The sequence below is a fragment of the Protopterus annectens genome, chromosome 17.part0 (assembly GCF_019279795.1).
Source record: "Protopterus annectens isolate FY-2018-M chromosome 17.part0, PAN1.0, whole genome shotgun sequence".
NCBI lineage: Eukaryota > Metazoa > Chordata > Ceratodontiformes > Protopteridae > Protopterus > Protopterus annectens.
This window is the reverse complement of record NC_056751.1, coordinates 279,714,212-279,737,093: the sequence shown is the minus strand read 5'-3', so window position 1 is coordinate 279,737,093 and position 22,882 is coordinate 279,714,212. Positions and strand designations below refer to the sequence as shown.

The 22,882-nt window shown below is 44.9% G+C and overlaps 1 long non-coding RNA gene across 1 annotated transcript in view; it reads left to right on the top strand.

Moving 5' to 3' along the window:
- Positions 1-22,882, top strand: part of LOC122791328 — a 1,134,043-nt gene that overhangs the window by 24,136 nt on the left and 1,087,025 nt on the right. The gene's annotated exons all lie outside the window — the stretch shown is intronic.

Sequence of the window (22,882 nt, the reverse complement as noted above, 5' to 3'; positions counted from 1 at the left end):
GACCAATTCAAATGCTGGATGGTGACTTACAGCAATTGCTTTTGTTGTTTTTTCATCTCATTTATCTTAAATCCTGCAATGTCATTATATTCTTGTAGCATAAGCAAATCTTGGTATGTCACTTTCTGGTTCTGTTCAGATTCCCTAATTATGATTGCTGACGGCTCAAGGTATAGAGCATAACACAATGGGAAGAGTAGAAATCCTTGCTATGTGCCTCTTACCAGATTGAAACTCCCTTGTTTGTTTTCCTGTTGGTAATGCTATCAAAGGCTCTCTCTCTTTCTTTCTCTTTCTCACTCTTTCTCCACTGATCCATGTTGCCAATCCTGAGCCTGGGTAATATTCTGGCCAGTCACTTTGCTTGCACAGTCATAAAATTTTATAACTGTGGTTCAGCACTTATATAAGTCTATATGCCTTTGACTCTGGTGTGTCTTTACCTTCCTTGGGCAGTACAACAATTATTACCCTACATTATGCCTTGGGGTAACCCCCCCCTCTAAAATAACATTAACCCTGTGTGTCTGTATTCCTTGAGTTGATCACTAGTTAGTTTCCATAACTCTACCAGGATACGTCTAATCTGACATTTTCCTGTGGCATAATGGCTAATGCCTCCCCTTATGTCATCTGGGGTTATTTTTCTTGCATGCTCCCTCCCTGTATTCCTTGAGTTGATCACTACCTAGTTTCCATAACTCTACCAGGATACGTCTAATCTGACATTTTCCTGTGGCATAATGGCTAATGCCTCCCCTTATGTCATCTGGGGTTATTTTTCTTGCATGCTCCCTCCCTGTATTCCTTGAGTTGATCACTACCTAGTTTCCATAACTCTACCAGGATACGTCTAATCTGACATTTTCCTGTGGCATAATGGCTAATGCCTCCCCTTATTTCGTATGGGGTTATTTTTCTTGCATGCTCCCTCCCCTGTATTCCTTGAGTTGATCACTACCTAGTTTCCATAACTCTACCAGGATACGTCTAATCTGACATTTTCCTGTGGCATAATGGCTAATGCCTCCCCTTATTTCGTATGGGGTTATTTTTCTTGCATGCTCCCTCCCTTCTTTCTCCATCATCTATCATATTTGTAGGTCTCTGCCAAAATGCTCTGCTTTAATATCACATTCACCTTCTTCTTCTCCAACCTGGTATATTCAAGCAAATATTTTCTCCTCACTTCCAGTTTCCATCTCTTCTGTGTTTGGATCTTTATTCTTAGCCACAAAGTTTTGGACTTTTTGGATCTTTGCTTTTTATATTTAGTCACTTTGTGGCCCATTTCAAAAGAAGATAGTTTAAGAGCTATCCCCCAGTACATATCTAAGTTTGCCAAATCCTCCTATGCTATTTCTTTTGCCTCCTTTCATTGTTCCTTACTCGGGCACTTTTTAATATCAACTTCGTTAATGATAAAAGTGAGCCTGTCTTCCTAGTTTTATTTGAATCTACCTTAAATTGCTATGCCCTTGCACTTGTCACATTTGGGATGAAATTTAATCTTACAAGATGACAGATCAATACATAAAATTATCAAATCTTATATGGATTTAGATTCCCTCTGCAATCCACTCACCCTATGTGAAAATACAGAACTTGCATTTAATCCTTTCAAGTTCATTCTAAGTCCGTGTAACTGTTTTTGTTGTAGAATGAGTAAAGTCTGGTGATCACATCCATTTATATATCCCTTTGTTCTATTTATCCCCATATGCAAGACCTTGGTTTAATCTTTCACAGTTCACTCCAGGTTTGATAAAAGCCTCTGCCATTAGCTGGGGAAAGTCAAACAACCATATTAAGCCCCCTCATGCAAAATCTGTTGTGCTGATTGCTGGTCTGCACATCCCTTCTCATCCATGAGTACATTTGGACCCCCTTTTATCTTTCCTTTCTTTTCTGTTGGAAGGACTTTTTTGGCATTTTCTGACTTTCTCCTCTTCTTCTCTCCTCCTGAGTGGGCTCCTACGTGTGCTGTGGCTCAGACTGATTCTTCATCATCTTGTAAGCACTACCTCATCATCCAGGTGTTTCTTTTTTCTGCTGGGAAAATGTGTTCAGTATAGCAGGATACATTTAATTTGCATAATACTCTAGACTTTTTGTTGCATATTCCTGACAGGAATTGGTTTCTTTGAAATCTGGAAAAGTGCTCATGATGCACAAAAACCTTAGTATGATGCATCGCAAAGTCTTACCTTTTTCATAACTGGGCTAGTACCTGTTCTTTTTGTTACTATGCCTGAAACTTGACAATAACGGGTCTTGTCAATCTCTTCATTGTAGCACCTGGGTGATAGACCCTGTGCACTCACTCCTATTTGTATCCTTGGAGCTGCTCAGTCCAATTACTAGTGCACTCCATCATGGAGGATTTGCAGTTCACACCGTCTGACTCTCTTTGGATTGCCAGAATCATACGTTTTCTCTGTGGGAGTGATCTTTCAACTCTGTAGTTTCTGTTTGGGTATTGTCTGCTCCAGATTATATTCAATTTCCTCTTATTTCTAACATTTTCTTTCTGGAACCTTGTTATTTTATCTAGGTTGTGGAATAATTTCTCTTCAATTTCTTTCACATTTCTGTTATTATTTTTGATGTAACCCTTCAGCATCCCACTGATTTGTAATGACTTTCTAGTACATACAGTCTCTTTCCCCTTCCATAGTTGGTTCCCCAGGTTCATCCTGTCATTAGGAGGCTTGTTAATTTCCCCAAGCTATTACCATGTGGTCCAATTTGAACCAGCTTCACTTCCTTAGCTTCCAACTGTTTTTTTTCTTTTGAAGTTGTGCTTTGTATTTTTGTGGCATTCATCCAGGCAAACTTGTAAATTTCAAATCTTCATATTAAGGAGATAAACTGCTTGTTATACTGGACTTTCTGAACCTTGACTTCCATATCCTACTAGCTTTCCATCCTACTGGAAGTCAAGACTGCAAAGCAAAACGCTGTTGTGCTTTAATATGAAATTATACAATTGGATGGGCATTTATAAACTCGCCTTCAATATGACTGCCATACCACTCCTGGAAAAAGGAGAAAGGGTCTAAGGCTGGGTGCTGTCACGGCACAAATGGCCAGGTGGCCTGGTCACCTTGTTCATTTCTCTAACTATTTTCACATTCTAACATATATATACACACACACGAGAGTAATCATTTCTCTAACTATTTTCACATTCTAACATTTTTATTTTATTTTATTTTTTTTTTGTGTACCTCTCAAGGCTTAGACATTGGACTGACTTTTTAGGATCTTGAATGGATGTTTGTTACAATATTTGGCATGAATCTACTTTTATCACATCATCTAATGATCTTCCTTGGCAGAAGGGGGTGTGCAGTTTCCTTGTTAAGGCCTTTACTAAGGAAATTAAGAAAGTTAAAAAGAAGACTTTTGTGCACACAGTAAGAGGCAGACCAGGCAGTGTAAAAGATATAAGAAACACTTGTTTAATAGTGAGTTTGGAAAGCACTTGTGTACTCTACAACAAACAGCTAATGACTATGTGTTGCAAATACAGTGCCCAACATACAGTTATTGATCATTAGGTTAAGCCCAGCCAAGGGCAATTATACTGACTGCACAGTGTGCTCAGTGTATTTTGCCCCGTAAGTTGGGCGCAGTAAAGTTATGCTTTACTTTCTAATTACAGCAGAAATAAATCCATTTCCAATTTAATTTACAGTTGCTGTTTGCACATTCTTGTCTAGTCAAAAATAAGTAGCTTGTTTTAAACCTGCTTCAGTATCAGTTCATTAGGGCCATGTCACTTCAAACAATTTTTGTAAATTTGTTTTAGGAGATTTGTAAAGCAACACAATTTTGTACAACTGTTGTTTGAGCTGCTTTCTTTTCAGGGTATGTATGCTGTTTTTTTTTTATATTTATTTTATTTCTTTGTTAGCAGTGTAAACCAACTGAATGCAAGCATTGTGTTGCCAGGGCATACAGTGTATGCTTTGGTATACATTTTTGAAATAATGAATTTATTTTAGAAATAAGATAATGTAGAATTTAAATTAAAATGTGTCATTTTACCATAATTTTAGGACTTCTTTTTTCAGCAATGAGAGTAAAGGAGTGGATACATCCACTGGTGTAGAGCTACATTCTGGAAGTTGGTATAAGGTTTCCAAAATACTGGCTACTCTCCTAGTCACATGTGTTTATATTATTCAGTTGGGTCACCCCAGAAAATATTTAAATAATTCATATTTCCTACCAATACACATTGCATGTTTTGTTATTCCCCGTTCAAAATAACTCACAGAATTTGTTTCAGGTGTTAATATCTTAATAGCAGCACAGGACAAACTTTAGGGGCATTGTTTTGGTCAATTTATCTTGATACAGAGACATGGGGCAGGATTCACGATGGCTTGCACGGAGTCTAAGAGTAGTGTAAGACTCCATGCAGCCATCGCGATCCAGGAACAGCCTGTATGTGCGTGTAAGAGAGCACCTAAAATGGCTCCTACACGGACAGGGCGTGGATATGCTAATTACCTCACTTGCAGCCGAAAGGCATGCAAATGAGGTAATTTCGCAATCCAGGAAGCAGAAACCTGCCCGTGTAAGAGCCGTGTTATCTGCAGAAATGTACTCAGTTGATAACTGAGTACCGTTCTACAAATAACACAATGGAGTCTTGTCAGCTCCAAATAAAGGTTGCAAATGTCCCAGGCAGCATGCCAATGGCCAAATATGTGGCCACTGGCAACGTACTCTGATGCAAAAATAAAATAAAAATGTTTTTTTTTTTTTTTGGCGATGTTTAAACATAGCGCAGCGCCGCGCAAACTGGCTGCGCTAAAAAAAAACAGAAAAATAAAAAAATTAAACAATAAAAAAATTTACAATGTAAGGGAATAGCAGGCTAAAACAACATGGCCACCGAGTAGGGATTGCTAAGGGGGGAAGCTGAGTGTAAGACATGTAACTAAGCATTAGTAGGCAATCCTATGTAAATGAGTGGTAGGATAGTGAATCGTACTGTTACATAGGAAATGAGCACATTTCGTGCAGTGTAGGAGTAGGATAAGGGGAAGTAGAGTAGGAGATAGGTGACATCACGGGGGGGGATGTATGAAAGAAATACAGCTCATTGGAGCACAGTGGCAAATGAGCACATTCCGTGCAGTGTAGGAGTAGGATAAGGGGGAGTAACAGAGTAGGAGATAGGTGACATCACAGGGGGGGATGTATGAAAGAAATACAGCTCATTGGAGCACAGTGGCATGTGAAAGATGTCAGTCACACATCATGGAAAGAGGAGTGTCAAAAAGTAGTCATGGGAAAGCCAAGAAATGGAAGGTGTACACTATGGATAACACCAAAGTTTCTTGCAGGGCGTGCATGTGCATGCTGATAGGCACGAGTAAGCTAGAGTGCGCGCGTGTAAGTGTGAGTGCGCTCATTTAAGGCAGAGTGAGCATGTAGGAGCCTGTGTAAACACCTGTAAACTTGTTTGCACTGGTGTGCACGTGTTTTAACCCGAATAAGCAGATTCTAGTCCATCTAAGCATGTGTGCGCGCGTGTTAGCTGCTGTGAGCATGTTTTCGCTGGTATGCGCATCACTCCCCCCTGAGGAAACAGAAGGGAAAAAGGAAGCATGAGAAATGGTTGGAAGCTAGCAGGGATTACTGGCAGAGATAGCAGGTGAAAACAATCGGAAGCAGGCAATTACACAGGCAGAACAGTAGCCCAGCACTTAAAACTCTGCAAACAACACTGCAGAATGTTTCTCTCAAGAGACACTGCAACAGAGGAGTAGGCTATTAGAAGTGAAAACTGAAAAAGCTTCACTCAGACCAAAAATGCTAGGGGCTGCCATAGCTGTTATAAGGAGACATATATGCAACTTGCTGAGGGCGGTGCTATGCAAATGCTGCCGGACAACCCACAGTGAGGAGACTGAGAAGAGTGTACAGGCCCAGGGTCACCTACCACTGGTTACATGAGCTGGAGATAGTGGAGCGCTATAGAGTGGACAGAGACCTCCTACAGCAAATTGTTGAGCTGTGCAGGCCATGCCTCACACACAGAACCAACAGAGGGGAACCCATCCCAGTGGAAACCAAGGTATGTGTTGGCCTAAGATACTAGCAACAGGTACCTTCCAAAGACTGACTGGTGATATGATGGGGATATCACAGGCATCAGCATCCAGGGTACTGCACCAGTTCCTGGATGCCATGTCAGCACATGTCGGTGATCATGTATATTTCACCAATTCCCGTGAGGTATTGGCCAGCAATATACGTCTCTTCCAGCAAATAGCGGAATACCCTGAGGTAGTGGGTGCAATAGACTGCACGCATATACGCATCAAAGCACAAGCTGGTGAGCGGGGTAGGGCCTACATTAACTGCAAGGGCTTCCCCTCCAACTGCCAGGTCGTGTGTGATGCCCAGGGCATAATAATGAATGTGTGTGCTGGCTGCCCTGGAAGCTACCATGATTCCCATATCTGGCACTTGATGCAGCTGTACCAGACATTTGCCAATGGGGACATCCCACATGGTCACTTAGTGGGGGATGCTGGCTACACACTGGAGCTGTGGCTGGACACCCATCAGAAATGCACACACACCTGAACAAGAACGCCATAATGAGGCACACGCACAAACACGAAATGTAATCGAGCGTGTGTTTGGGCTGCTCAAGTCACGGCTCCGGTGCCTGGACACATCTGGTGGAGCCTTGCAGTACTCGCCAACTACATGTACCTAAATTGTCATGGTATGTGCTATGTTACATAATATGATTCTGCAAAAACAGCTGCAGCAGGACCAGCATAGGGCTGGGCCAAACAGCCCCCCACCATTGCCAAGCCAATCACAGGCAGAGCGTGACTCAGAGGAGGAACAACCTGAGCCTGCCCCACTAGGCAGAAGGAGGCATGCCTAGTATGCCTTGGCCTTGGCAAAGCGGCAACCCATAGCACATACACTGGCTCAGTAGGAACCCTGGAAATGATACCTCTCTCTGACTCGCACATATAGTAAAAGGGATGCCTAAGTTGACACAACCTGCTGTCAAACATGTACAGGGAGTGTAGTATGTGCATCCAACATAGACAGCCCTGCAGCACCAGCTGAGGCATGATTGCCATGTGTTAAGCAATGTAACACCATGTAGTACATGCAAACTTGATGACCCTGACTAACATCCTACCCTCACCAAGCATGATGCCACAATATGAAGATGAGATGATCAATTACAATAATTGGCATAAGTATTGCTGTTAGTCAAAGGGGATCCAATGTGTGCCAGCCTGGGATGACATGCTGAGCAAGACACGATGCTCCACCTGCTAGGGATGGCTTGCACTTATCACTCCTGGCCTTTGGGATACTGGCAAAGGCTGTTGTCACCCCCACCATGCCTTGAATAGGTAAGGCTCAAAACACAAACCCACCTCCATAGGTATCACAAGGGATAAGAACCTAGACGTAATGCTACCCAATGCCAGAAGTCTAAACTACAAGATGCATGCAGTCTAAACTCCCCTAAGCATGGAGGATGTTGATATCTGTTCTGTAACAGAAAACTGTGTCAAGGCTCACAAGAGCACACTAACACTACCATGTTACACCTCATACAGTGCTTTACAGCCCCAAAACATGGAACAAACTACAAAAGGAGGGTGACTAACAATAATTATCAAGGATAACCACACCCCCATGTTGGTACCATAACAAGAAGCAGCATGGACTATCCGTGGTCAAGTAAGAGTGGCTAAAACTGCCTCCCAGTTTGTAGCCTGCTACAGACTACCCTCCTAATGCCAGGAACTGCACTTGGCCTACGTCGGAACACATGAAAATATCAAGCTCTCCAAACAACATTATACTGGGTGAATGAAAATACTCAAACATAAGACTGGGAGCATTATTCTAGCTCCAACACCCGAGGCCAAAGGTTCCTAGAATTCATAAACTAAAATACTCAGGAACAACGTACCACTCCCACAAGAGGGGTAAGCATACTGGATGTGATGATCAGCAACATCGGTACTCTATGGCCAGATGAGAAGTGTATCCCTCACTGGTAAGATCAGACCATAGAGTAATCACATTGGATATTCACATCCTGACCCCAGTCCCTGGGCAGAAAACCACAGTGACAAACATGTGTAAAGCAAATGTTGCACTCCTGCAAACTGATGTGGAATCCATTAAAGGCCCTGTGCCTGTGGAAAATATGGGCCACACCTCAGAACCTTTTATAAATGCATTGTATGAACACTTTCAGGAATGCATGGATTATGCAATCCCAAATAAAACCAAGACCCAATTCCATACACGCAAGCATCTGGCATGGTGGACCCCAGCCATTACCAAACCATGCAAGAGAAGGAGGAAGCTACTACATGATAGAGCAAATCCCAAAAAGGGAAGTAATCTCTCAGCATTATAGCAATAAAATATGGCCACACATAAAATCCACTAAGGACAGCTACAACATGTTGAATCTGTGAATCTTGAGGCAATGTTACACCTGCCCCATGTACACAGACAACCCCCTCCTCCCCCCAAGAAATACAAATATATGTGAGAGATGCAACCATTCATCCAAAATGGAGGCTGAGCTCTCTCAACTCAGTACTGTAAAACTAGTCAGGAGGAGAAGGTAACCACACACACCACAAACCCAGTCTCACATAGACCTATCACAACTGCAAACCAAAGACATAAACACACAAAAACATTCCCAGAGGCTCTAATTAAAAATCCACCAAATCATCAGAGGCCTCCAAAGCAGACACCCAAGCAACCACTACCTCCAAACATAGCACATGCAACACATAGTACACAAAGTTGGTGTGCCAAACAGTCACAGTCCTTAAGGACACACAACATGCCTGATACACTTGTAATAGGTGACTCCATAGTCAGACACACTGATGTCCCGCTCATCAGACTGAACAAGGAAAAAGGGTACAGTAAGCCGCCTGTAGGCTGCTACAATCCGCCACATAACACAAGCATGCAGGTCACTCCAAAGCAAGTACAAATATGACTCCGTCATTGTCCATGCTGGTGTGAATGACCTGAGACGTACCTCCCTGGACTACATGAAAAGAGACATAGAGGGGCTCTCCGATTATGTAGCCCAGGCCGGTATGACCCTGACCCTGAGCAGCATCCTACCCTCACCAAGAATGATGCCACAGTACAAACACAGAATGATCAGCTTTAACAATTGGCTCAATTACTGGTGTCATTCCAAGGGGATCCAATGTCTGTCTGCTTGGGATGACATGCTTGACAAGCCATGCTGCTTTGCCAGGGATGGCTTGCACCTGTCACCCCTGGGCGTCTGGATATTGGCTAAGGCTCTTGCCACCTCCATAGTGCCTTTGAAAAGACAAACCCACCTCCCTAGAAAACATAAGTGGGAAAAACATAAGGGTAATGCTGCTCAATGCCAGAAGTCTAAACCTCAAGATGCACGCTCTTGAGACCCTCCCCAGTATGGAGAACATCGATGTCTGTGCAGTGACAGAAACCTGCATCAAGGCTCCTGAGAGCACCCCAGCACTACCAGGTTATACCTCATATCATGCTTTTCGGCCCCAAAACCTGGACCAAACCACAAAAGGAGGGGGAGTATCCATATTCAGCAAGGATACCCACACCTCCAGGTTACTGACAATGCATGAAGCATCGGAGACCATCCATGTGCAACTAACCGTAGGCAAAACTGCTGTACAGTTTGTAGCATGCTACAGACCACCCTCTCAAAGCCAGGAACCCCACTCAGCCTTCCTAAAGACACTGGAGAGTATGAATGTCTCTCCAAATACCAAACAAGGTACTCACAAATTACCACATAGGTGGTAATCCGTTTCGTATGGAAGAAGTAATCAGGGACCTAGGGACACAAGTGGACAGTAACCTCTCATGTGACACTCACATTGCCAAGGTGACTAGGAAGACCTTCTAGATTGGCCACCTTACCATGAAAGGATTCACATCTACATCAAGAGAGGTCATTGTGCCCCTATACTCTTCTCTTATCAGGCCCATAATTGAGTAGAATGCCCCATTTGGGATGTACCTTACCCGACACCTGCAGCAGTTAGAAAGACCTCAAAAGTACCTCACCAAGAGGATAAAGGGTCTCAAACATTTGTCATATGCTGCCCGGCTGAAGACACCCCAGCTGTATGCAGTCACATACTGCCTACTCGGAGGCGATGTATGCCCAATGTACAAGGTCATGTCCAATCCAGAATTAATGGACATGCTCCACCTCTGAAAATCCAAATCCATCAGAGCCGTGAGAGATTTCAACCTCAACACATAAATAAATAGGATGTGCTGGAGGGACAGATTCATAACCCAGAGGCTCCCTACACTCTGGAACAGAATCCCAGTCCATGTTAGGCAGAGCCCCTCACTGACTCTCTTCAACAGGAATCTTGACGAGTGGAAGGGAGATTGTAGATTTACACTGGGGGTCATCACTGTGTCACGTCTAGACAGAGGCACAGTAAAGTAAACCCTAAATGGGCATAATATTCACATAGCAAGGGGTGGCGAAAGCCACACACACTCTGGCTAGGCTTATAAATTCCCTAGAGCAGATAGCCTAGTATGAACCTATGAAGATACAAATCGTACAGGACACTAAGGATAATCACAAGGCTTTCTTAACTGATGGTAGGAACCTTGGTGGGAATTCACAGATATGCTCTGAATTACTCAAATATTACAAATAATACACCAAACCCACACACATTGCCAACATCCAACCTGACAGGTTCAGTGCAAACCCCCCCCCCCACCCCACCCTACACCAAAATGCCAAATGTCTATCCCAGCAGAGTGCTGGCCCCCTGACATTGCAGATGCTGAGGTAACAGCCAGCATCTTCAAAGCAAAACACACAGCATCAATGGTACGAGATGGTGTCCTGGGCTGTGTCCAACATGAACTCCAAGAAGAATGGAATGCCAAATAACACTACTGCTCAATTTCAGCCTTACCACAGGATATGTACCCAAAGAGCAGTGTACAGCAACAGTGGTCCCTCTCCACAAAGGTGGTGCCTGAATGGATACTGCAAACTATCACCCCAGAATCCTGACAAGCTTGGTCTGCAAAGCTCTGGAAAGGATCATCATGGACCTCAGAAATAAAGATATTGGGGACCTACAGACACTGGACCCTACCCAGCGTGGCTTTAAGGGCAAATCCTGCCCCTTAAACATGTTTGACTCATTTGAAACAGTCATCAAGGCCATTGATGAGGGGAATGTGGTCCACACAGCCTATCTGGACCTTGCAAAAGCCTTCCATACAATACCCCACGTGTTCATTATAGATAGGGGTTAACCCCTATGTCAGTAGAGGGGTTGCAAACCAGCCCAAGGACAGAACTGACATGGTCAGAAATGCTGCAGCCATGTCGGACTACAAACCAGCTACAACTGGCATCCCACAGGGCTCGGTCCTGGGACCTCCCTTGTTTGGTATATATTTCCCTAGGTACAGGCCAACATGGAAGGACTGTGTCTGAACAAGTTTGCAGAGGACTACAAACTGGGCACCATATCTGACCCTCCAGCTGACACAAGCATCCTACAAAAGGGCCACATAGAAACAGACAACTGGTGCCAGAGCCATGTCATCAAGCTAAATGCAGAAAAGTGTATAGTCATCCCCTGTGGATAAACAGTAAGTGCCCACCAATTACCACATAGGTGTTAACACATTAAGTACTTTAGAAGTAATAAGAGACCTGAGGACACAAGTTGATAGATATCTTGCATTTGACAACCATGTGGCTGTAGTGGTTACAGAAACGTACCATATACCCACCTAATCATGAAGGTAGTCACATCTAGATCAGGGGAGGTCATTGTGCCTCTTCAGTCATGCTTAATCAGCCTCACAATTGAGTACAATGGCCCCTGTGGGATGTACCTCAGCAGACACCTCCAGCAACTGGAAAAACCCCAACAGTACCTCACCAGGAGGATGAAAGAGCTCAAACAGATGCCATGTGTTGCCTGATTAAACAAACTGCAGCTCCACACAGTGCCATACTGCCTGCCCAGAGGCAATCTCTGCCTGATGTATAAAGCCATGTCCAAGCTGGGATCGATGAACATGCTGCACCTTGTAAAATCTGAATGCCAGTGAGCTATGCACATGAGAGACCTGAACCCCAGCACTGACATAAATAGGACATGCTGTAGTGATTGATCCATAACCCAGAAGCTCCCTCCACTCTTGTAAACTCCCAGTACAGGTTAGCCAGAGAGTCCCTCATTGACTCTCCTCAAAAGGAATCTTGATGAGTGGATGGGAGATGGTAGGTTTACCCTGGGTATCACTGTTATGTCACGGGTAGACAGAGGCACAGTATACTAACCTTGAAATATGTCATGGCAAACTCCATTTACAATGTGTGTTGAAGGACAAACACACTCTGACTAGCATTAGAAATGGCCTAGGGCACATAGATAGTGTTTGTCAATGTCCACCTAAGTTGCGGAATACACTACCAGTGTTGGACAAGCCTGGTTTTAAGTAGTCCATATCTGAACAAACTGCAACATGGTCATATGTGCACAACTGGCTCTTAACCAGTCTGGTGTGCTCACTATGAATATTTAAAGCAGTGATAGGACTGAAACACAGGATACTGTCCACCACAGTGAAAGTACTGAACCAGTACACTATACGATATACAGTGTTTGGTCAGTATGAAAGCATGTTGACAACTGTATGCAAACTATCCCATGGAAACCCTGCAGGCACAGTATAATCCCTTTTGGGTTCAGACACAAAGCAGTTGGGCAGTAAGTACACAACATGACTCCCAACACACAACTATAAATGTGAAATATTGTTGAAGTTCACACACAACCACAAATGTGGTGGACTGCAGATTTCAACATATGGAAAGCTCACACTGGGCATGCTCGCACACTTTGATAAATGAGACATATGTCAGGCAACAAGCCATGGAAAGCCTGAACTGGGCATGCTCACACACTTAGGCCATGTCTCAGTTTAGCAGTTGGCCACACATATATCTGGTATTTGTATGTGTTAATCCAGGAACCTTCCACAATACAGCAATCTGCCCAGTGCACACAGTTAAATGACTACAGAGACATAAGTTAAATAGTGGATCCCTCTCATATTCAAACATCTTCCACAGATACACAAGTTGTTCATAGAAACAGGGAGAGCTATGGCAATAAAGACCTGCAAACAGTTTATCAGCAACAAATATTGTGCATCTGAAAATTAAACATATGGGTGTAGATGTCAATACTAGGCTGTTTGCCCTAGGGAATACAAGCTTAGCCAGAGTGTGTTTGGCGTCTGCCTCCCCAGTACAGTAGGCTACTGTGCCTCTGTAAAGTAGGTCACAGAAAGCACCGTTTAAGGCTAGTGTGCTGTGCCTCCGTCAAGCAGGGACACAGTGGAGATCCCAGGGGTTGAATTTGCAATGTCACATCCATGTGGCTGGTGTATGCTGGAAGAGGGTTGGTGAGGACTTATAACAGTAATTGGGCATCAATTACAGACTGAGGGGAGCCTTATCTGCAGTGTCTGGACAATTTCACTGTCAACACTTTGACGTGATGATTTTGAGGGATTGAAGTGTTGTGCCAATACTGTTCAGAGACGTCCTCCCTCTGTGGGATATTGCTCTGTAATGTATTAGCTCCCTCCTTCTGTTGCACAGCTTGTATATGGCTGGTGTACACCAGACAGGTCTCCTGTTGTGGAGGAGTCTTGGGTTTATTTGGGATAGCATGATCGATGCAAACCTTCCAGATGCTCATAGAATGCAATTGTCAAGGATTATGCAGAGTGTCCTGTATAATCCCCCAGCATGGGTCCTTTGAAGTCTTCCACCCCAGTCTTCACAAGTGCAAAGTCTGCTTTTGATAAATACTTTGTTTGCAGTGACTTCCTTGCCTGGGGGTGGGGATGGGATATGGATGTCCAGGGAAAGTTGGGTATGGTCAGATATTAACAATGGTGGTCTACCTCTGGTGTGGAACATAGAGTCCCCATGTTGCAGATGGTCAGGTCCAATATGTATTCCCCCTTGTGGCTGTGGTGAGTGGTCCTGCCATAGCACATGGATTCACAAATTGTAGTGGCTGTAGGGTGATGTTGTTGAGGCCTGAGTAGTTCCCCCACTCAATATACCTGTTCCTGAAGTTAACCACTGTAATGGTGTATGAACACCTTCATATCCTACACTGTTCCCAGGGAAGCAAAGTGTGGTTCTGGATATGGGAGGGGTGGTCTGAACTGGTTGTGTTGTGTGTTACAGGTCCTGTGGTCATGAAGCATGGTATAAAACTTAACCTGGCAGTGCTGATGTGCATAAGTGACCCTGAAGTAGGCGGCTGTTAATGCATATATATGCTATCCCCCTAACTGACAGTAATAGATGTACATACCTCTAATGTCAGCACCCTATAAATACTGCAGGAGAAGAACAGATACGCAGTAATTCGAATAGCGCGCTCCGCTAATGCATCTCTCTCAAGTGTCATAATATAGTTAGGTAGGGGTTTGAATCCTGCAAATGCGCAGTGTGTGTGTGTGTGTGTGTGTGTGTGTGTGTGTGTGATTGGGGGGGGGGGTTAGTGTGTGTGCAATTCTGTGTGAAAGAAATGTCCCTTTTGGCAACTAGAAGAACACACTACATGATGCACATTCCTCTTTCTAAACGCTGATGATGTCAGCACCCTATAAGTATAGCAGGAGAAGGGAAACCTCCCAGTAATGTGAATAGCGCGCTCTGCTAATGCGTCTCTCTCAAGTGTCATAACATAGTTAGGTAGGGGTTTGAGTCCTACAAATGCCATGTGTGTTTTTGTCACACAGTTTGTCCATGTGTGTGGGGTGTTGCTCTTAATATTGTATGACATAGATTATATCAGTATGAGGTATGTGTGCCACATAGACATATGTACCTGTGACCTTAACTAGTTCCCATGTGTGAAGCCTGCCTCATGGGAATACATGGAATTTGCATTACAGAACTTTTTGACTGGTTTTCTGTGCAGGGGCTACAGTTGGTATGTGAATATATAGTGTGAGTAGTCTATGGTGTCATCTTACCAGCGAGGGATACACTTCTTGTCTGGAGCATATAGTCCACATGTTGGTGATGATCAGGTGCAGCATGTTTTCCCCTCTTGTGGGAGTGGTAACAAGTTGTTCCATAGCAATTGAGTGTATGTATTCTAGGAACCTTTCACCTAGGGTGTTAGACTGGGAGCATTACTGTAGCTCCATGTGTGGGTAAATGAAGCTGCCCAATATACTGTTGTTTGGAGACACCTGCACATATTCATGTATTCTTAAGTAGGCCAAGTGGGTTACCTGGGTTTAGAAGGGTGATCTCTAGCAGGCTATGAACTGGAAGTTGGTGTAACCCACTGTTAGTTGCATGTGGATAGTCTGTGATGCTTCACACTGTGGCAACAACCTGGGGGTGTTGGCTATCTGCCCTAGGGCATTTATAAGCCAAGCCAGAGTGTGTTTGGCTTTCACCACCCATTTTAGATTTATGTTGCTATGCCCTTTTCTGAGGTTAGTATACTGTGCCTCTGTCTAACATTGACACAAGTGATACCCGGGGTACACCTACGATCCCCCATCCACTCATCATGATTCCTCTTGAAGAGAGTCAATGAGGGACTCTGCCTAACCTGGACTGGGATTTTATTCCAGAGTGAAGGGAGCCTCTGAGTTATGAATCTGTCCCTCCAGCATGTCCTATTTATTTCAGTGCTGAGGTTCAAGTCTCTCGAGCGCGTAGCTCGATGGGATTTGGATTTTCTGAGGTGCAGCATGTCCATTACTTCTGGGTTGGACATGGCATTATATGTCTGGCACAGATTGCCTCTGAGCAGGCGGTATGCCACTGAGCATGGAGTTATGTTAACCGGGCAGCATATGGCATCTGTTTGAGACCTTTGATCCTCTTGGTGAGGTACTTTTGTGGTCTTTCCAGTTGCTGCAGGTGTCTGGTAATGTAAATCCCAAAAGGGGCATTATACTCAATTATGGTCCTGATGAGGGATGAGTAAAGAGGGACGATGACCTCACCTGATCTAGATGTGAATACTGTCATGATTAGGTGGGCTATATAAAATGTTTTCCAACCACTTTGGCCATGTGGTTGTCAAATGAGAGATTGCTATCCACTTCGGTCCCCATGTCCATAATTACTTCTTCCGTACGTAATGGATTACCACCTATGTGGTCATTTGTGGCCACTTTGTGTTTGCCAAAGGGGATGACTATACACTTTGTGGCATTTAGCTTGAGGCTATGGCTCTGGCACCAGTTGTCTGTTTCTATGAGGCCCTTTTGGAGGATGGTTGTGTCGGCTGGAGAGTCAATTTATAGCTGCCAGTTTGCAGTCATCCGCAAACTTGGTCAGCCACAGTCTGTCCGTGTTGGCCTGTACCTCCGAGAAATATATACCGAACAGGAGAGGTCCCAGGACTGAGCCTTGTGGGATGCCACTTGTAACTGGTTTGGAGTCTGACATGGCTCCAGCAATTCTAACCATGTGGGTTCTGTCCTTGAGCCAGTTTGCAACCTATCTAGTGACATAGGGGTTTATATTTAAGCTGGTGAGCTTATCTATAATGCCCGAGTGAGGGGTTTATATTTAAGCTGGTGAGCTTATCTATAATGCCAGAGTGGGGTATTGTATCAAAGGCTTTTGCGAGGTCCAGGTAGGCTGTGTGGACCACCTTCCCCTTGTCAATGGCCTTGGTGACTGTTTCAAAGAAATCAACCAGGTTTAAGAGGCAGGATCTGGCCTTAAAGCCAAACTGGGTAGGATCCAGTGTCTGTAGGTCCCCAATATCTGTATGTATGAGGTCCATGATGATCCTTTCCATAGCTTTGCAGACCAAGCTAGTCAGGCTTATGGGGCGATAGTTTACAGGATCCGTTGAGGCACCACCTTTGTGTAGAGGGACCACTGTTGCTGTACGCCACTCTTTGGGTACATATCCTGTGGTAAGGCTGAGATTGAACAGTAGTTTTATGTTTGGGGTTAGCTCATCTTGGAGTTCATGTAGGACCCAGCCTGGGACACCATCTGGTCCCATTGATGCTGTATTATTTGCTTTGGAGAGGGCGGCTCTTACCTGAGCATCTGAGATGTCAGGGGGGCAGCACTCTGCTGGGATAGATATTTGCCCTTCTGGTGGGGAGGGGGGGGATGTTTTCGCTGAACCGGTCAGCTAGGATGTTGGCAATGTCTGTGGGTTCGGTGTAGTTTTTTTGTCATTTTGGACTAATTCTGAGCATATCTGGGAATTCCCACCCAGGTTCCTAACATAACTAAAGAAAGCCTTGTGATTATCCTTAGTGTCCTGTGCATTTCTTCTCTCGAAGCTGGTCTTAGACGATTTTATGAGTGCCCGTAGTATTTTGCTAACACTGAACAGAGATGCCTTCCCTTTTTGGGATTTTGCTCCATGTAGTAGCTTCCTCCTTCTATTATATAGTTTGTTTATGGCTGTGGTCCACCAGATAGGACGGCTGCCTTTGGAGGATTGGGTCTTGTTATTTGGGACTGCATGATCCATGCATTCCTGAAGGTGTTCATAGAATGCGTTTATAAAGGATTCTATAGTCTGGGCCATATTCTCCACAGGCCCAGGGGCTTTGAAGGATTCCACTTTGGTTTTGAGGGGTGTGGAATTTGCTGTAAAGAAGTTTTACACTGTGGTTTTGTGGGCAGCAGGTGTGGTTGGGATGTAAATATCCAGTGAGATTAGTTTATGGTCTGATCTTACCAGTGAGGGGTACACTGCTGGTCTGGAGCATAGAGTCCCCATGTTGGTGATGATCAGGTCCTGTATGTTTCCCCCTCTTGTGGGAGTGGTAACAAGTTGTTCCATAGCATTTGAGTGTATAAATGCTAGGAACCTTTGAGCTAGGATGTTAGAGCTAGAGTAATGCTCCCAGTCTATGTTTGGGTAGTTGAAGTCCACCAATATAATGGTGTTTGGAGAGACCTTCATATTTCCAGTGTTCTCAGGAAGGTCAAGTGGGGTTCCTGGGTTTGGGAGGGTGGTGTGTGCCAGGCTATAAACTGGAAGGCAGTTTTACCCACTGTTAGTTGCACATGGATAGTCTCTGATGCTTCGTGCTGTGCCACCAACCTGGAGGTGTGTGTATCTTTGAATATTGATACTCCCCCTCCTGTTCTGGTTTGGTGCAAGTTTTGGGGCCAACAAGCATGGTATGAGGTATAACCTGGCAGTGCTGGGGTGCTCTCAGGAGACTTGAACCATGATTCTGTTACTGCACAGATATTGATGTTCTCCATGCTAAGGACAGTTTCCAGTGCATGCATCTAGGTTTACACTGCTGGCGTTGAGTAGCATTACTATTAGTTTCCTATCCCTTGTGATACCTATGGAGGTGGTTTTGTCTTTTGAGCCTTGCCTAAAAAACGCACTATGGGGGTAACAAGAGCCTTTGCCAATATCCAAAAGCCCAGGGGTAACAGCTGCAAGCCATCCCTAGCAAAGCATCGTGGCTTGTCGAGCATGTCATCCCAGGCTGACAGGCATTGGATCCCCTTTGAATGACACCGAAACTTAAGCCAATTGTTGAAATTGATCATCTGGTCTTCATATTGTGGCATCATTCTTGGTGAGGGTAAGATGCTACTCAAGGTCAGGGTCATACCAGCCTGGGCCACATGCTCGGGAGCTCCTCTGTCTCTCTTATGTAGTCCAGGGAGGTACGTCTCAGGTCATTCACACTGGCATGGACAATGACTGAGTCATATTTGTACTTGCCTTGGAGTGACCTGTGTGCTTGTGTTATGTGGTGGATCATAGCACCTGGCAGGCATCTCACAGTGACCTCCTTGTTCAGCCTGGTGAGCGGGACGTCAGTGTGCCTGACGATAGTCACCTATTACAAGTGTATCAGGTGTGTTGTTTAGCCTTAAGGGCTGTGACTGTTTGGCACACTGGCTTTGTGAGCTATGTGTTGCATGTGGTCTGTTCTGGGGTAGTGGTTGCTTGGGTGTCTGCTTTGGAGGTCTTTGCTACTTAGGCAGATTTTTATTTAGAGACTCTGAGTGTGTTTGTGTTTGGATTGCTGTCGTGGTAGGTCTATGTGAGACTGGAATTGGAGTGACTGTGGTTTCCTTCTCCTCCTGACAGGTTTCGCCAGTACTCAGTTGAGAGAGCTTAGCCTCTAGTTTGGCTATATGTTTGCATCTCTCACATGTGTTGGAAATTGTTGTGGGGAGGAGAGGGTTGTCTGTGTACATGAGGCAGTCGTAACATTGCCTCAAGATTCCCAGATCCACCAGCTGGACCGGTGAGGAGATTGACAACTGACCTTTGGACATGCTAGAATAGTATTGGGAATTCCTTTATAATTGACAAGAAAAAGGGCCAATGGGGAACAAGGTACTCAAGGTGAGTTTGTGAGGGTGTAGTGCCTTTAATTTGTTAGTGCTGGCATATATAAATGCTTTAGTGAGCAAGTGCCAGGTAACTCCAATGCAATGTGTTACAGGTAACTTAAATGCAAAAATGACAAACAGTAACTTTCTTTCAAGTGAAACAAGGAAATAAGTACAGTAAGCAATGCAGATGTCACTAGGGATCCACAGAAGCGCTGAAAAGCTGCGTTTCAGGTGGAATTAATGTTTCAGGGAAATAACAAGCAAACAAGCATACAAACAAAGCTACATTCAGCAGGCCTAGATCTAGTCTATGCTGCAGCAAACAAGGTGTACCAATTTCAGTAAGAAATATATGCAGGCACTATAAGCCTTTAGCCAGAAATTCCATGCTCAGATGGGCAGAGTCCAGCCTCTCCTCCCACAAGAGTGCAGACCATGAACCTTCATAATGTAAAATAACTGGCCTGAAGCCCAAGTGCTTAAACCAGAACTAATAGACACTGAACCCTCAATCAGCAGTTCCCAACTTAGAAGGATGTAAGCTACCTGTCCTGCCACCACAGTATCCTTGACATTTAATGAGACTCACCCTCCTGTCATAGTTAGTTCCGTGTTTTGGGGCTGTCAAGCATGGTATGAGGTGTAACCTGGTAGTGCTAGGGTTCTCTTAGGAGTCTTGAATCTGTTGTCTATTACTGCACAGATATCAACATTCTCCACGCAGAGTAGAGTTTGGACTGCATGCATCTTGCGGTTTACATGTCCGTCATCGAGTATCTTTACTTCCATTTTCTTATCCCCTGTGCTACCTATGTTGGTGGCCTTCTGTTTTCAGCCTTACCACCAGAATGCAAAGATGTGCAGACATTACACTATGGTAATTAATAGTGGTGTACCCAACAATACAATGACAATCATACTGTTAATGCATCAGGCATGCTGGGATATACCCACAATGATATCATTACACTGTACTGTTGACAACATGATAATATTACTACACTTCTATGTAGTCATCCTGTGCATCAGCACCATGTTAACCTGTTCCTGCATCAATATTACAGATTGCAGGAGGTGGCACAGTTTCATCATATGCACAGGGTGCGTACTTGGTATGCCTGAGCCTGCCACTGATGCAATCAATCGACATGTATGTGTGTGTGTGTGTTTAGTGAGGGACAACAGTACAAGATGGGGCAATGTTGATGCGGTGTGTGCATGTATGTGTTAGGCCTAGGTGTTGGCATTATGCATGTGTGTATGCATGCACACAGTTCCACCTCATGGCTGCCATATACGGGTGTTTGTGGACAGCCACAGACTGTACCTGCCAGGTCATACAGATCACTGTCTCTGGCCACAGACACGGTACCTGTGCCTGGCAGGGGTGCTACGGACAGTATCAGGTACTAAGCCGGACTGGGTACTGTCATCAGAAGTAGTTGCTTGATGACTGGAGACATGTCCCTGCTGGGACTGTCCAGAGCCACGTGCACGTGATCTCCTAGGGCGGTCTGATGACAGCACAGACCCAGCATTGCTGGGGCTGGTACTGGCACTATGGGAGCGGCCGCGGGTTTGTTGTCATCTGTGACGACTGCCAGCTGCTAATGTTGCCGGCATACGTCCACGTCGATGCCTCAACCATCCTGCATTGCCCTGGCTCATGGACATGTAGTTGTGGAACAGATCTAATGTGTCCCCCCAACGTCTGTCGATGCCTCAACCATCCTGCATTGCCCTGGCTCATGGACATGTAGTTGTGGAACAGATCTAATGTGTCCCCCCAATGTCTGTCAATGACCTCGGCGAAATTATGGATGGCAGCCACAACGTCATGCATAGTGTCAATCATAGCAGTGCAATGTGCTCTCAGCTCCCTCAGACCCTGTCTGGTGTACCGTTCCATATGTGCCTGTGCCTGCATTACAGCCCGGAACATAGCTGAGGTTGAAATACCTCTGTGGGCACATCTGACAGGGGCAGTACGACCACGGATGCTACCACGAGAACCCCTGGACATCTGCCTGTGTGGTACCATGTCAGGACTCTGGCCATGGCTGCTGTGAGGGGATGCATGCGCCACTGATACCACATTACCCTGGTCAATGCCCACTGTATGCTGTCCATCACCTAAGGACATTGGTGACAATGGATGTATTGGCAGGATGACTGTGCGCATTGATGGGGTTGACTGATGTGTACTGTCGATTGGCTGACCAACAACGGACCCTGGCACACCTCCCTGTGCCATTACATATGTTTCATCATTATCACTATCCCCATCAGTGGATTCAGGTTCCCTGCTGCACACCACCAGAGCAACACCAGAATCTGTGAAAGGAAGACAGGAAACACAGTTTACAATGTGTACACAATGTTACCACAGATGCGCACATGGGCGCATGCACACATGCACACTCCTCAGTACATGAGATACAAACACACAGACACAAGCACACCTGCAATCAAACACATAGCAATACTTGAGGGTATTATAACTATTATTATCATTAGTATTACAAGTATTGTTATTACACACTCACCAGCATGGATTGGCTGCCTTGCTGTTATACCAGAGGGACCTGCACAAATAAGACATTTATTGTCAGTGGGCACAACTGTGCCATTGGTATGATACAGTTCAGTAATACAACAGTTGACTTTCACAGGTCTACTGCTGATATTGAGAATATCACTCTTGCACAATAATTACCAGGATAACAGCTGCAAACACAGTACACACCTCACACATGCATAAACTACCAGTGTAGAGAACAGTTAACTATAGATATGGCATGCTACCTGCACGCTCCAAGTCCACATGCTGGGTGGCTCCAGCCTCCATCATTACACATGTCTGCAGATGTTGTTGTTGTTGGGCTGGAGCCACAACACTTAGGAGGAGCCCCTCCAGTCTGGTGAGGGGGGGTGTATAACCACCCCACCACCTGTGGCAAGCTGTTGCCTGTGGATATCCGACGCACATTTCTAATTAAATCACTGCAGTGATGGTGTACCTGCTCATATGTCCGATTATGCATGCCTATGTCATTTACCCGATGGACAAGGTCTTGCCACAGTGCAGCCCTCTCCTGCTAGTTCTGGCTGGTGCGGGAAAAGAGTGTGGCAAAATCCCGCACCAGGCTCTGGTGCATCTCCTCTTCCTCTGCAGCAGAGTACGTGGGGTTGCGCTGGTGCACCATCACCCTGGAAGGGAAAGAAAAATATGTGAGCAAGTGATATGGCACACATAATACTCTACTGTAGTGATATCACTGAACTGTCATGTATAGCATCTGTCTGTATATTGGGGGATACACATGTAAATGACCACATATAAGTGCTCAGCCAACAACTGTGTGACAGTGCCTGGCACACTCCATACAACAAACTAGTATACACCAGCAG